The 10183-nt window shown below is 38.1% G+C and overlaps 1 pseudogene; it reads left to right on the top strand.

Annotated features, from left to right (window-relative positions):
* The first annotated feature begins 222 nt into the window (after positions 1-222).
* LOC139714850 (dedicator of cytokinesis protein 1-like) overlaps positions 223-10183 on the top strand; it is a 55777-nt pseudogene continuing 45816 nt past the window's right edge.

Raw genomic sequence — 10183 nt, 5'->3', positions numbered from 1 at the left:
GAATGCCCCTGGAAAGTTTAAAAATCATGTCCTTCTTGTCAGTGGAAGTGGAATGTGGACCTGAAGGGTACATTTCAATTGACTCACCACCTACTAATCATGTGGATACTGGCTGTTTGTGTTTGTTTTGTGTCTGTGTGTTTGTGTATGTAAGACAGACAAGATAATTACTGACAGTTTTCCCTTCCTCCCTTTTCCACTTTTTACCCCCTCCCATCCTAGTGTGACAAGAACATGGAGTCGAGCACGGCGTACCTGAATATGCCATCAACAAGGAATGAGCTGAAGGCCTATGAGGAGAAGCACCAGAGCCACACCTCCCAGCACCAGAAGGGACTCACCATTAGCAGCAAGGACACCTTTGTCCTTTCTACTGTCGTGTGCTCCACAAGCTGACCCAGAATGGTACAACCTCTAAATCACATCCCCCTGCTCCCCTCCTCCTCCAACCACCCCCCCCCCCCCCCCCCCCCCGCCTTCTGCTTCCTAGGCAGGGAGAACAGCTCACTAAATGTGTGGTGTGCACCTTGCTATACATGGCTTATGTGAAATTCTTTGTAGTAATTGTAAGTTATTAATAAAATGCCCTCATCATCTTCATTCACATCAAATTGCTATTCTGTTGTCGTTACTTCACTTGTCATCAATCTTAAAATGATAGTTAATGATAGTGATGATAATGATAAAAATGATAATGACCGCAGTAGCAGTCTCAGTATGTTCATCATCAGCAGCATTAATATTGTCACTATCAACATCATTTGTATCATTAAACTTATAGCATTGGTGTGATGTCATATTATGGATTATAGAGCCAAGTATATACTACTGTGGTTATGATATTGGTCATTTCTAACATAGTGTGTAAACTTTTATTTTCGCGAGATGTTGTTTTTCAAATTGACACGGAGGCTATCGGACATGCACTCTTCCCCTATATGCGCATGGCAACATTTTTGCACGTTAGATTCGCGATCCAGCTGTGATTTGCAAAATTCACAAAAATTATACCGTCACAAAAATAACAGTTTATACAGTACTCTTACCACCAATATGGCATAGACAGATTTTAATATCAGAATAAGAATCTGTTAAACACTGTCATGGCCATTGTCAAATTAATTTGAAAAGGGGGAAAAAATGAATGTATGCAGCTTGTATAACCTTGATTTTGCTCCTCAGCTGAGGTGAATCTTGATTTAAGTTTGGTATGTGAGCTAAATGAAGGAGAGCCCCATAGGTTAAGTGGCTTGATGTGCTGGTTGTATCTACAGTGGATTTGCTTGGACTGCTGAAATGGCGAGCGGAGCCGGATAGCATCCGACAGAGTCTGGAGTACCTCATGAAGGTGGATGGGGAGGAGGTTGTCAAGGTAACTGCAATCGACAATGATAACGTAAACATGGAGACTCCATGGCATGAACAAGAAAAGTGGCAATCACTTAGGACCAAAATTTATATTAAAAGGGTCTTCAGAGGCTTTGCAAGTAATGTCTTGTAATTGTTTTTCATGGTACTTTTTTTTTAAAACTGTGATAATTGTTTATACAAAAGTGCAGCAGCAATCTGCATATTTCTTTTAAAGCCAAATTATTGCTTGTACTAAAAAAGCAGCATGGTCATAGTGCTGTACAATTTGCATTTTAGTGATGATGTCAAGCTACATATATGTAAGTATTCTAAAACAATATCAATAAGCAAGAATAAAAGTAGATTGCACTCTGTGAAATATACAACACAAATAGACTTGAATGTACATTCCATTGGGACTAGGAAATACTACACACAGTGACATAAGCGTTGAATGAATTCTGTCTGCAGATTAGAGATCATGAGGCTGCTGGTGTGATATTATTAAAGACTGTTAATGGTGAAGAATATATTTCTGTCCTGTTTCAGTTTCTACAAGACACTCTGGATGCCCTGTTTAGCATCATGGCAGAGAACCCACAGTCTGAAGAGTATGATAAACCAGTCTTCAATGCAGTGGTAAGTTCATACTTACAATGTTGTGTTACATATACATAACTATATGTATGTGTATTTATGTATATATTGTATGCATGTACAATGTGTGTGATTGTGACGTCTAATTTCATTCTTTTGATCCTCGTATGGTAAGTAAATCTGGTTTCAAATGATTGATGGCCTTAAAGGACAAGTTCACCTTCATGAACATAAGGATTGAGAGAATGCAACAATATTAGTAGAACACATCAGTGAAAGTTTGAGGAAAATTGGACAATCGATGCAAAAGTTATGAATTTTTTAAATTTTTGTGTTGGAACCGCTGCATGAGGAGACTACTACAGCTTGTGAGTCATATGCGTACAACAGTATAAAGAAAATGTAAAAGAAAATTCAACATATTTTCACTTTTTTCGCATAATAAAATAGCTCTTGACTTGCCTCTTTCTAAAGGCAGGGGGAATAATATTACCCATAACATTTGTCGGTAACGAGTCAGGGGAATGTGTACTTTTTTCAAAAGATGGCATTTTGTGAAATTCTCTTTATATTTTCCTTATATTGTTGTACGCATGTGACATCTAAGTTATTCATACACTGCAGTAGTCTGCTCATCCAGCGGTTACTGCACAAAAACTTCAAAAATTCATAACTTTTGAACGGATTGTCTGATTTTCCTCAAACTTTCAATGATGTGTTCTACTAATTTTGCTACGTTCTCTCAATCCTTATGTTTATGAAGGTGGACTTGTCCTTTAAATTGTCACTGGCCTTATTCGTACACATTCAATTCGAGTGAAATTTATGCAATAAATTTGTATTGAATGAAATCAGATAAGAATTACTAAGAATAAAAAGTGTGTCTGTGTTTTGTGACTGCATTGCAGGGTGGGTACCATCCGTAGATAGCATGCAAGACATGGGGATGGAAAAATTAATAGGAGAATCATGTGGAGATTACTCCTTCATATCATTTTCTTTTTCAGGAGTATTGATGTAGAGTTTAGAGATGTTTTAATGTATAATGTAATTTTTATAGCCATTTATTCATGCAATGTCAGTGTGTAATGTCCTGACAGATTTTCATCATAATATAGAATTTAGAGATATTTTGAATAATGTATAATATAATTTTCATAGCCGTTTATTCATGCAATGTCTGTGTGTAATGTCCTGACAGATATTCATCATAATATAGAATTTAGAGATGTTTTAAATAATGTATAATATAATTTTTATAGCTATTTAATCATGCAATGTCTGTGTTTTATGATTATGACTGATATTCATCATGATATAGAATTTAGAGATATTTTGATGTATGATATCATATTTATAGCCGTTTATTCATTCAACGTCAGTGTGTAATGTCCTGATAGATATTCATCATAATATAGAATTTAGAGATGTTTTAATGTATAATATAATTATTATAGCCACTTTTTGATGCAATATCTGTGTGTAATGTCCTGATAGATATTCATCGTAATATAGAATTTAGAGATGTTTTAATGTATAATATAATTATTATAGCCACCTTTTGATGCAATGTCTGTGTGTAATGTCCTGATAGATATTCATCGTAATATAGAATTTAGAGATGTTTTAATGCATAATATAATTTTTATAGTCGTTTATTCATGCAATGTCTGTGTTTAATGATCCTGACAGATGTTCATCATAGGCTTAATAGCAGACAGGAAATACCAACAGTTTAGACCAGTACTGGACACCTACATCAACGAACATTACAGTGTCACGTTCGCAGATCAGTGAGTATCCTGACAATGTACATTGCAGATGCTAAACTAGTAATTACATCCATTTTCTGGAAGGGATCTTGAAGGGGTCTGTATGTTATGTAAAGTTTTGATTAAAAAAAGATTGTGAATCAGATGAGATTAATGCATTTCTTGTGTGTTATTTGAACATGTGATAACTTTGCCTCTTTCTTATACTAAGTATATTTACTTATGGATGTCACTCACCCAAAACGACAGTTACAAAAGAATTACAACAGTTGGTGAAATGTAAATTAAAAATGTCATCTAATCCTTTTTCTACATTTGCATGCATTTTAAAACTTGTTACTCTTGTGATCAAATCAAAGATAATGACATTTGAATAAGCCTCAATTGTGACCCTGCACCTCAAAACAAACAAAAAGTCGTCAGACATGAATTTTTAGTTAAGACCATGTTCTGAAAGAGCAGACTTTAAGCTTTAAATTGATGTATAACTCAAATCAAATGGACTCTCTTAACCTATCTAAATATTGGAAAGAAAGCACAAACTCAGGAAAAGTGTGAAGTAAGAAAAGAGGCTCTGAAGTACAATGTCTATTCAAGCACTTAATCTTTACCAAACCATGCTGGCTGTGCGATGAATGGGACCAAAAAACAGGAAGTAAACCACCAGAGTAACAACAATGAAGGGATTATCAGATTAAACTGAAATTAAGCATGCCTCATTAACACATTCTGTCCATAATTAATGCCAACTTTCAAAGCAGTAGCACCATCCTTTCAAAAGTTATTAGAGTTGAAAGCGAAGAGTGTGGACAAGGTTTTTCAGAAATAAAAAAGGGATTCTAAAGACACACCTAATCACACTATTCTACCAAAAATGTTCGAGATAAACTGCTAAAAAAACACACTTTCCTGCCCGTTTTATGATACCAAATTTGAGCATAATGTAAAAGAAGACCCGCTCTTTCAGAAAATATGAAAAAGTCAAAGTTCGGCTAGGTTGACCCATTTCACTTATTTTCAGTCCTCACGCAAAATCAGTGTGTGCGACTTAATGTTCGTTTTGAGGTGCACAGTCACAATTGTAAAAATGGGAGATATATTCATGGAGACAAAAAGAGTTCACTGGCTGGGAAGAGGAAAAGGGCATCGACCCCTGAAACACTTTATGTTGGTGCTGTCCTTCAGCTTGTGAATTGATGAGTTGACCTCACGAGTGTGAGCTTAATGGTGTCTCATATTCCTATCCGTCTCTCGACAGTAAACTAGCCAAGGTACTCAAGGAGTACCTAGACAGTGCCAATGAGGAGGATGGCCCCACTCAGCTGCTGCAGGCCCTCAAGGCCATCGAATACCTCTTCAAGTTCATCCTCAGGTCGCGCAAGCTCTTTGTGGCGTGAGTGGCCTTTCACCTTTCCATTCCCTGAGACTCAGTGATCTGTCCCTTCTGAACTGTTTCAATCTAGATATGTTACAATGTCATTGTGTGTCTACATTTGATTCAGATAATAGTTCTAGTGCTGAAAAGTTTTTTGAAAAAAGTACAGCAACTTCGGGACCATCAGGAACACAGAGAATAAGCTTAACACAGCTGTGACATTGTGTATACTACTACTTTTTGTCTCGCCCACCGGAGGTGAAGGTGAGACTAAGGGATCCAAATGGCGTCCGTCCGTCGTCCGTCGTCCGTCGTCCGTCGTCCGTCCGTCGTCCGTCCGTCGTCCGTCACAAATGTTAAAGTTTACCTGCAAGACTCTCTTATGATGCATAACTTGGCATCTGTTACAGCAATGGCAGCCACACTTGGGTGATAGAAGCACTAGGGGTATCTTCATGTTATGGTGTTGTCAGAGGTCATGTGATGATGTCAAAGGTCATTTGAGGTCATAAATTAAAGAGTATGTGCAAGACTCTCTTTTCTATGTTAAAGTTTACCTGCAAGACTCTCTTTTGACAAATAACTTCACATAAGTTGCTTGGATTACAACCTAACTTGGGTCATAGATGCACTGGGGGTACCTTCATGTTATGGTGCCGTTGGAGGTCACAGGATAAGGTCAAAGGTCATTTGAGGTCAAACGTTAAAGTTTACTTGCAAGACTCTCTTATCACATGTAACTCGACACATGTTGCTACAATGGCAATCAAACTTGGGTGATGGATGCACTAGGGGTACCTTCATGTTATGGTGCCGTAAGAGGTCACATGATAAGGTCAAAGGTCATTTGAGGTCATACGTTTAAGTTTACTTGCAAGACTCTCTTATCACACGTAACTCAGCACATGTTGCTACAATGGCAATCAAACTTGGGTGATGGTAGATGTCTCTTGGGAAGTTGAAGGTAACCACAAGGTCAAAGGTTACAGACAGGGGTCAACGAACTTTTAGGGCCCAATGTTAAGTTTTTAGGGCACATTTCGTTTATGGCTCATAACTTTTGATCCCTTTGTCCGTTTGTGACCAAACTTCGATGGAAGATGTCCCTTGGGGAGGTGAAGGTCGTCACAAGGTCAAAGGTCACAGACGGGTCAACAAACTTTTAGGGCCCAATGTTATTTTCTAGGGCACGTTTTGATTGTGGCTCATAACTTTTGATCCCTATGTCCGTATGTGACCAAACTTGGACGGTAGATGTCCCTTGGGGAGTTAAAGGTCATCACAAGGTCAAAGGTCACAGAAAGGGGTCAACAAATTTTTAGGGCCCAATGTTAAGTTTTTATGGCGCATTTCGATTATGGCTCATTACTTTTGATCCCTTTGTCCGTTTGTGACCAAACTTGGATGGTGAATGTCCCTTAGGGTGTTGAAGGTCACCACAAGGTCAAAGGTCATAAGCAGGTCAATTAACTTGTGGGAGTTATAAAAAATATTAATTCCTTGTACGCGAATGGGCGAGACACAATTCGGCGATTGCCTTGTTTTATTGTCTATGATTTTCAGCCTGTTGTTAAGTGTATAAGAAGCTGCAGAAGGTGAGATTGTTGAACCAATACAGAATAGGATGGAGTCATCTGAGAAGGCAGCTACAACAGTTGTACTGCTTCATTTTCTATTTAGACATTGATTTTCTCCTTTTTTGGGGGGGGGGGACGGAGATGAAAGATGATGTTTGGTCAAGTTATGCTAGACTCTACACTACCTCAGTCACTTGGAATTACATGTCAACTCTGTTATCTGTTCTTCCTCTTTTGTTTCTAAAAAGGTTACATGGTGAAGCCACAGGCAAGCAAGGATTTGAGTCTTCCATGAGGGAGGTCTTCCGTTCTCTTAACTGGCTCATGACATACACAGACGATAGGATAGTGTTGTGTCAGGTAGGCGAGAATGCCCTAGTTATTGCACAGTCTTAAATCAAGAACATCACTTGTTTGTAAACATAAGCATCCTCTAAGGGTCATCCACATCTGATTCAGCATCACAAGAAAAGTTGTATCAAACTTTTTGCCCCAAATGGCTATTACTCCTGTTTTTAATTTATTAGTCTATTTTGTCAATCTCTTTTATTAGATTAGCACTACAAATCCAAACGAAAGCATTAGTGAACTTTTTGTGCTATTAAAGGGTTCTTCCCCTGAAGGTTAAGTGATTGTGGAAATATGTAATACTTCTTCCGTACAAGTTTTCATAGGCAATAGTATTTAGTTTGTTTCAGCTTTACCCCCCCCCCCCTCCTTCCCCAGCATTCCCTTTTATTGGAGGCACCTGCCTTTTAGATAAAGGAATATAATATGTGAGGAAAGAAAGTGGGAGTGACTGTTGGTCCACATAGTGACTGACCTTCCTCTTTATTTGGAAACCTGTAGGGAGCCGCCATGAGATTCCTGCCACACATCATCCAAGACATGATGACACAATTCAACCCCAAGGAGCTGGCCATCCACCTCAAGGAGTTCATCCTCAACTTGCCGCCGGACCGCCTGGTCAAGCAGAAGCTGGAGTGTCTGAGAGACTTTGTGCAGAGTGACATTTTCCAAGTCAGAGGTATTGTGACGATGGGCCACCATTCCTCTCTTGCGACTCTTCTCTAGATCACTAGATCAAATGATGATATCATTTACAATTCTTGGGGATGAGGTTGTCCTGAGCATTGATATGGAAATGAGGCATCCATTGTGCAATTACTAGTCAAGAGAGATTTAGATCTGCAACTCTAATGGTTATGACGTGCCTTCTCCCAGGTTGGACAATGGGAACAGCTGATTCACACATGTGCAGAACATAATTTTTTGCCAAATAGCCACCTTGTAGGATTAGTGTCTCAGATCTAAAGTTCGCCAATATACACCTGGAAAAAACAAAGCAAAAAAAAAAACACACACAGGTAGATAGAGAATACAGCAGTGTAACACTGCCCCCATGTGACATTTTTGCGTGTGCTCTTCTGGCCATATCTTTTGTAGAATTTCATTTACATTTTGTATTTAGGTGTATCATAGTTAAATTGTGACGGCTGTCATTCAAGGATTGTTAGCTTGGACAAAGTCTTCCTCCTTGGTAGCCATCTATACACCTGGGTTGAGAGGAGTATCATGTATAAAGTGTTTTGTTTTAGTTTCTAAATTAGTGTATTCTATGAGCAGATTTTTAAACCATGATGATTTGTTTTATGTAAATTGAAAACAAGGATCAATGAAATACTATTAACCTGTTGAGGACGGGCTTATTTTGCTACAACACACATTTCCCATTGACGCTGGACCAAGTATACTCGGGACTCGTTCTCTCCAGGTTAACAATTCCAGTATCCGTTACACAAGTGCCAAGGTTGGACTTGAACTTTGGACCCTCAAAAGACCATGGCACCTCCTAGTATGTCTACCACCCCTGTACTTTGCGTTTCCCAATATACCTCCAGTATTAACCCATGGAGGACGGTTTGATTGTGCTACAACACGCATTTCCCATAGACACTTGCCCGAGTGTACTCGTGACTCGTCCTCAACGGGTTAAGGATACACTGGTTTTGTTTCTCACCACAGAATGCCGTGCAGTGCTGCTACCAATGATGAGCAACCAGCTCCAAGTGTTGATTGAGAAGCGAGAGGAGATGAAGTCATGCGCCGAGCTCTTCTCAGAGATACTTGACACACTGTGGCAGCCCAAAACAGTGAGTCTAGGAGCAGCACATCACTCGGCTTGCATGGATTATTTCATACAGCTTGCCAGGACCTTCCTTCACCCCCTACCACTCTTCACCTTCCCCATTTAGTTTTTTTCTCTGCCCCAGTTTCATTTATTCCTCAAAAACAATTAGCGAGGACAATCTCTCTTCTTCATTTTCCTCCCCACCCAGTTGTTATTGATTACTCCGTTACTCTCTGACTGGCAACCTTTCTAAGAAAACCTCGCTTGTTTTGTTTTTTCTTAACCATTCCTTTGTCACTCTTTTTATAAGGAGTCAAGAAAATGCCCCACTTGTTTGTTCTTATCCCAACTTTGCATTAGAAACTATTTATATATTAATATAGATTTGATATATTAATTTGGTTTAAGTTATGTGAGATGTTATTTCCATTCTAAGTGTTTCTTATGTTTTAAAGATTTGTCATTTTCAAGTAGAGGCATTGCCAGTGAAAGTGTTAAATGTGTTTTGTGCAAGTATTGAGTGTGTGTGTTGGGGGGGGGGGAGGAGGGGAGGATAGCACTAGATTATAATAGTGAAATCAAATTATCAGCATAGCATGTTGCATCATCATCCCATCTCCCGTGAGACTATTATTATTATCAGTAGTAGTAGTAGTAGTAGTAGTAGTAGTAGTATAATTATTATTAGTAGTAGTAGTGGTAGTAGTGGTAGTATTATTAGTATTAGTATAATTATTATCATTATTAATTTTATTATTATTATTTATTATTATTATTATTATTATTATTATTATTATTATTATTATTATTATTATTATTATTATTATTATTATTATTATTATTATTATTTATATTATTATTATTATTGATATATATAGATATATATATATTATTCATTCAGCCAAATGGAAATGACAATAACATTAGTATAACATACATGCACATGGAAATGACACAGTTGACGTATAACACAAAGTATGAACAAGGATGCAATACATGGGCTAGGGCTCACAAAAGTAAATATTTTGCTGTTTCCCCTAGGCATGTGAGCACTCATGTAATGTACTATTGTACACATTATACGAGGGCTCACATTGCATACATTAAAGGCTCACTTGCATTTCTCTTCTCTCTTCACAGAAATGTACTCATGGAGACACGTCAGAGCTGATGCACACGCTGCTCCGGACTTTGATTCAAGCCGTCATCCACATGTTCTTGAACAATGAAGAAAAGCTCATTGTGAGTATTGATCTCTGAATTCTAGACACCCCTGTGACTGTGTAGCTGAAAAAGAGATAGGGAAGCTGACATCAGTCAGATGGCAGTGAGGATGAATTTCTATATATCAGCTGACAAGACAAGGACTGAGATTGCTTTG

Source organism: Diadema antillarum, unplaced genomic scaffold, assembly GCF_040938485.1.
Source record: "Diadema antillarum isolate AM-2024a unplaced genomic scaffold, OU_Dant_1.0 seq00002472_RagTag, whole genome shotgun sequence".
Taxonomy (NCBI): Eukaryota; Metazoa; Echinodermata; class Echinoidea; order Diadematoida; family Diadematidae; genus Diadema; species Diadema antillarum.
The sequence above is the reverse complement of the archived record's forward strand: the minus strand, read 5'-3'. Positions and strand labels throughout refer to the sequence as shown.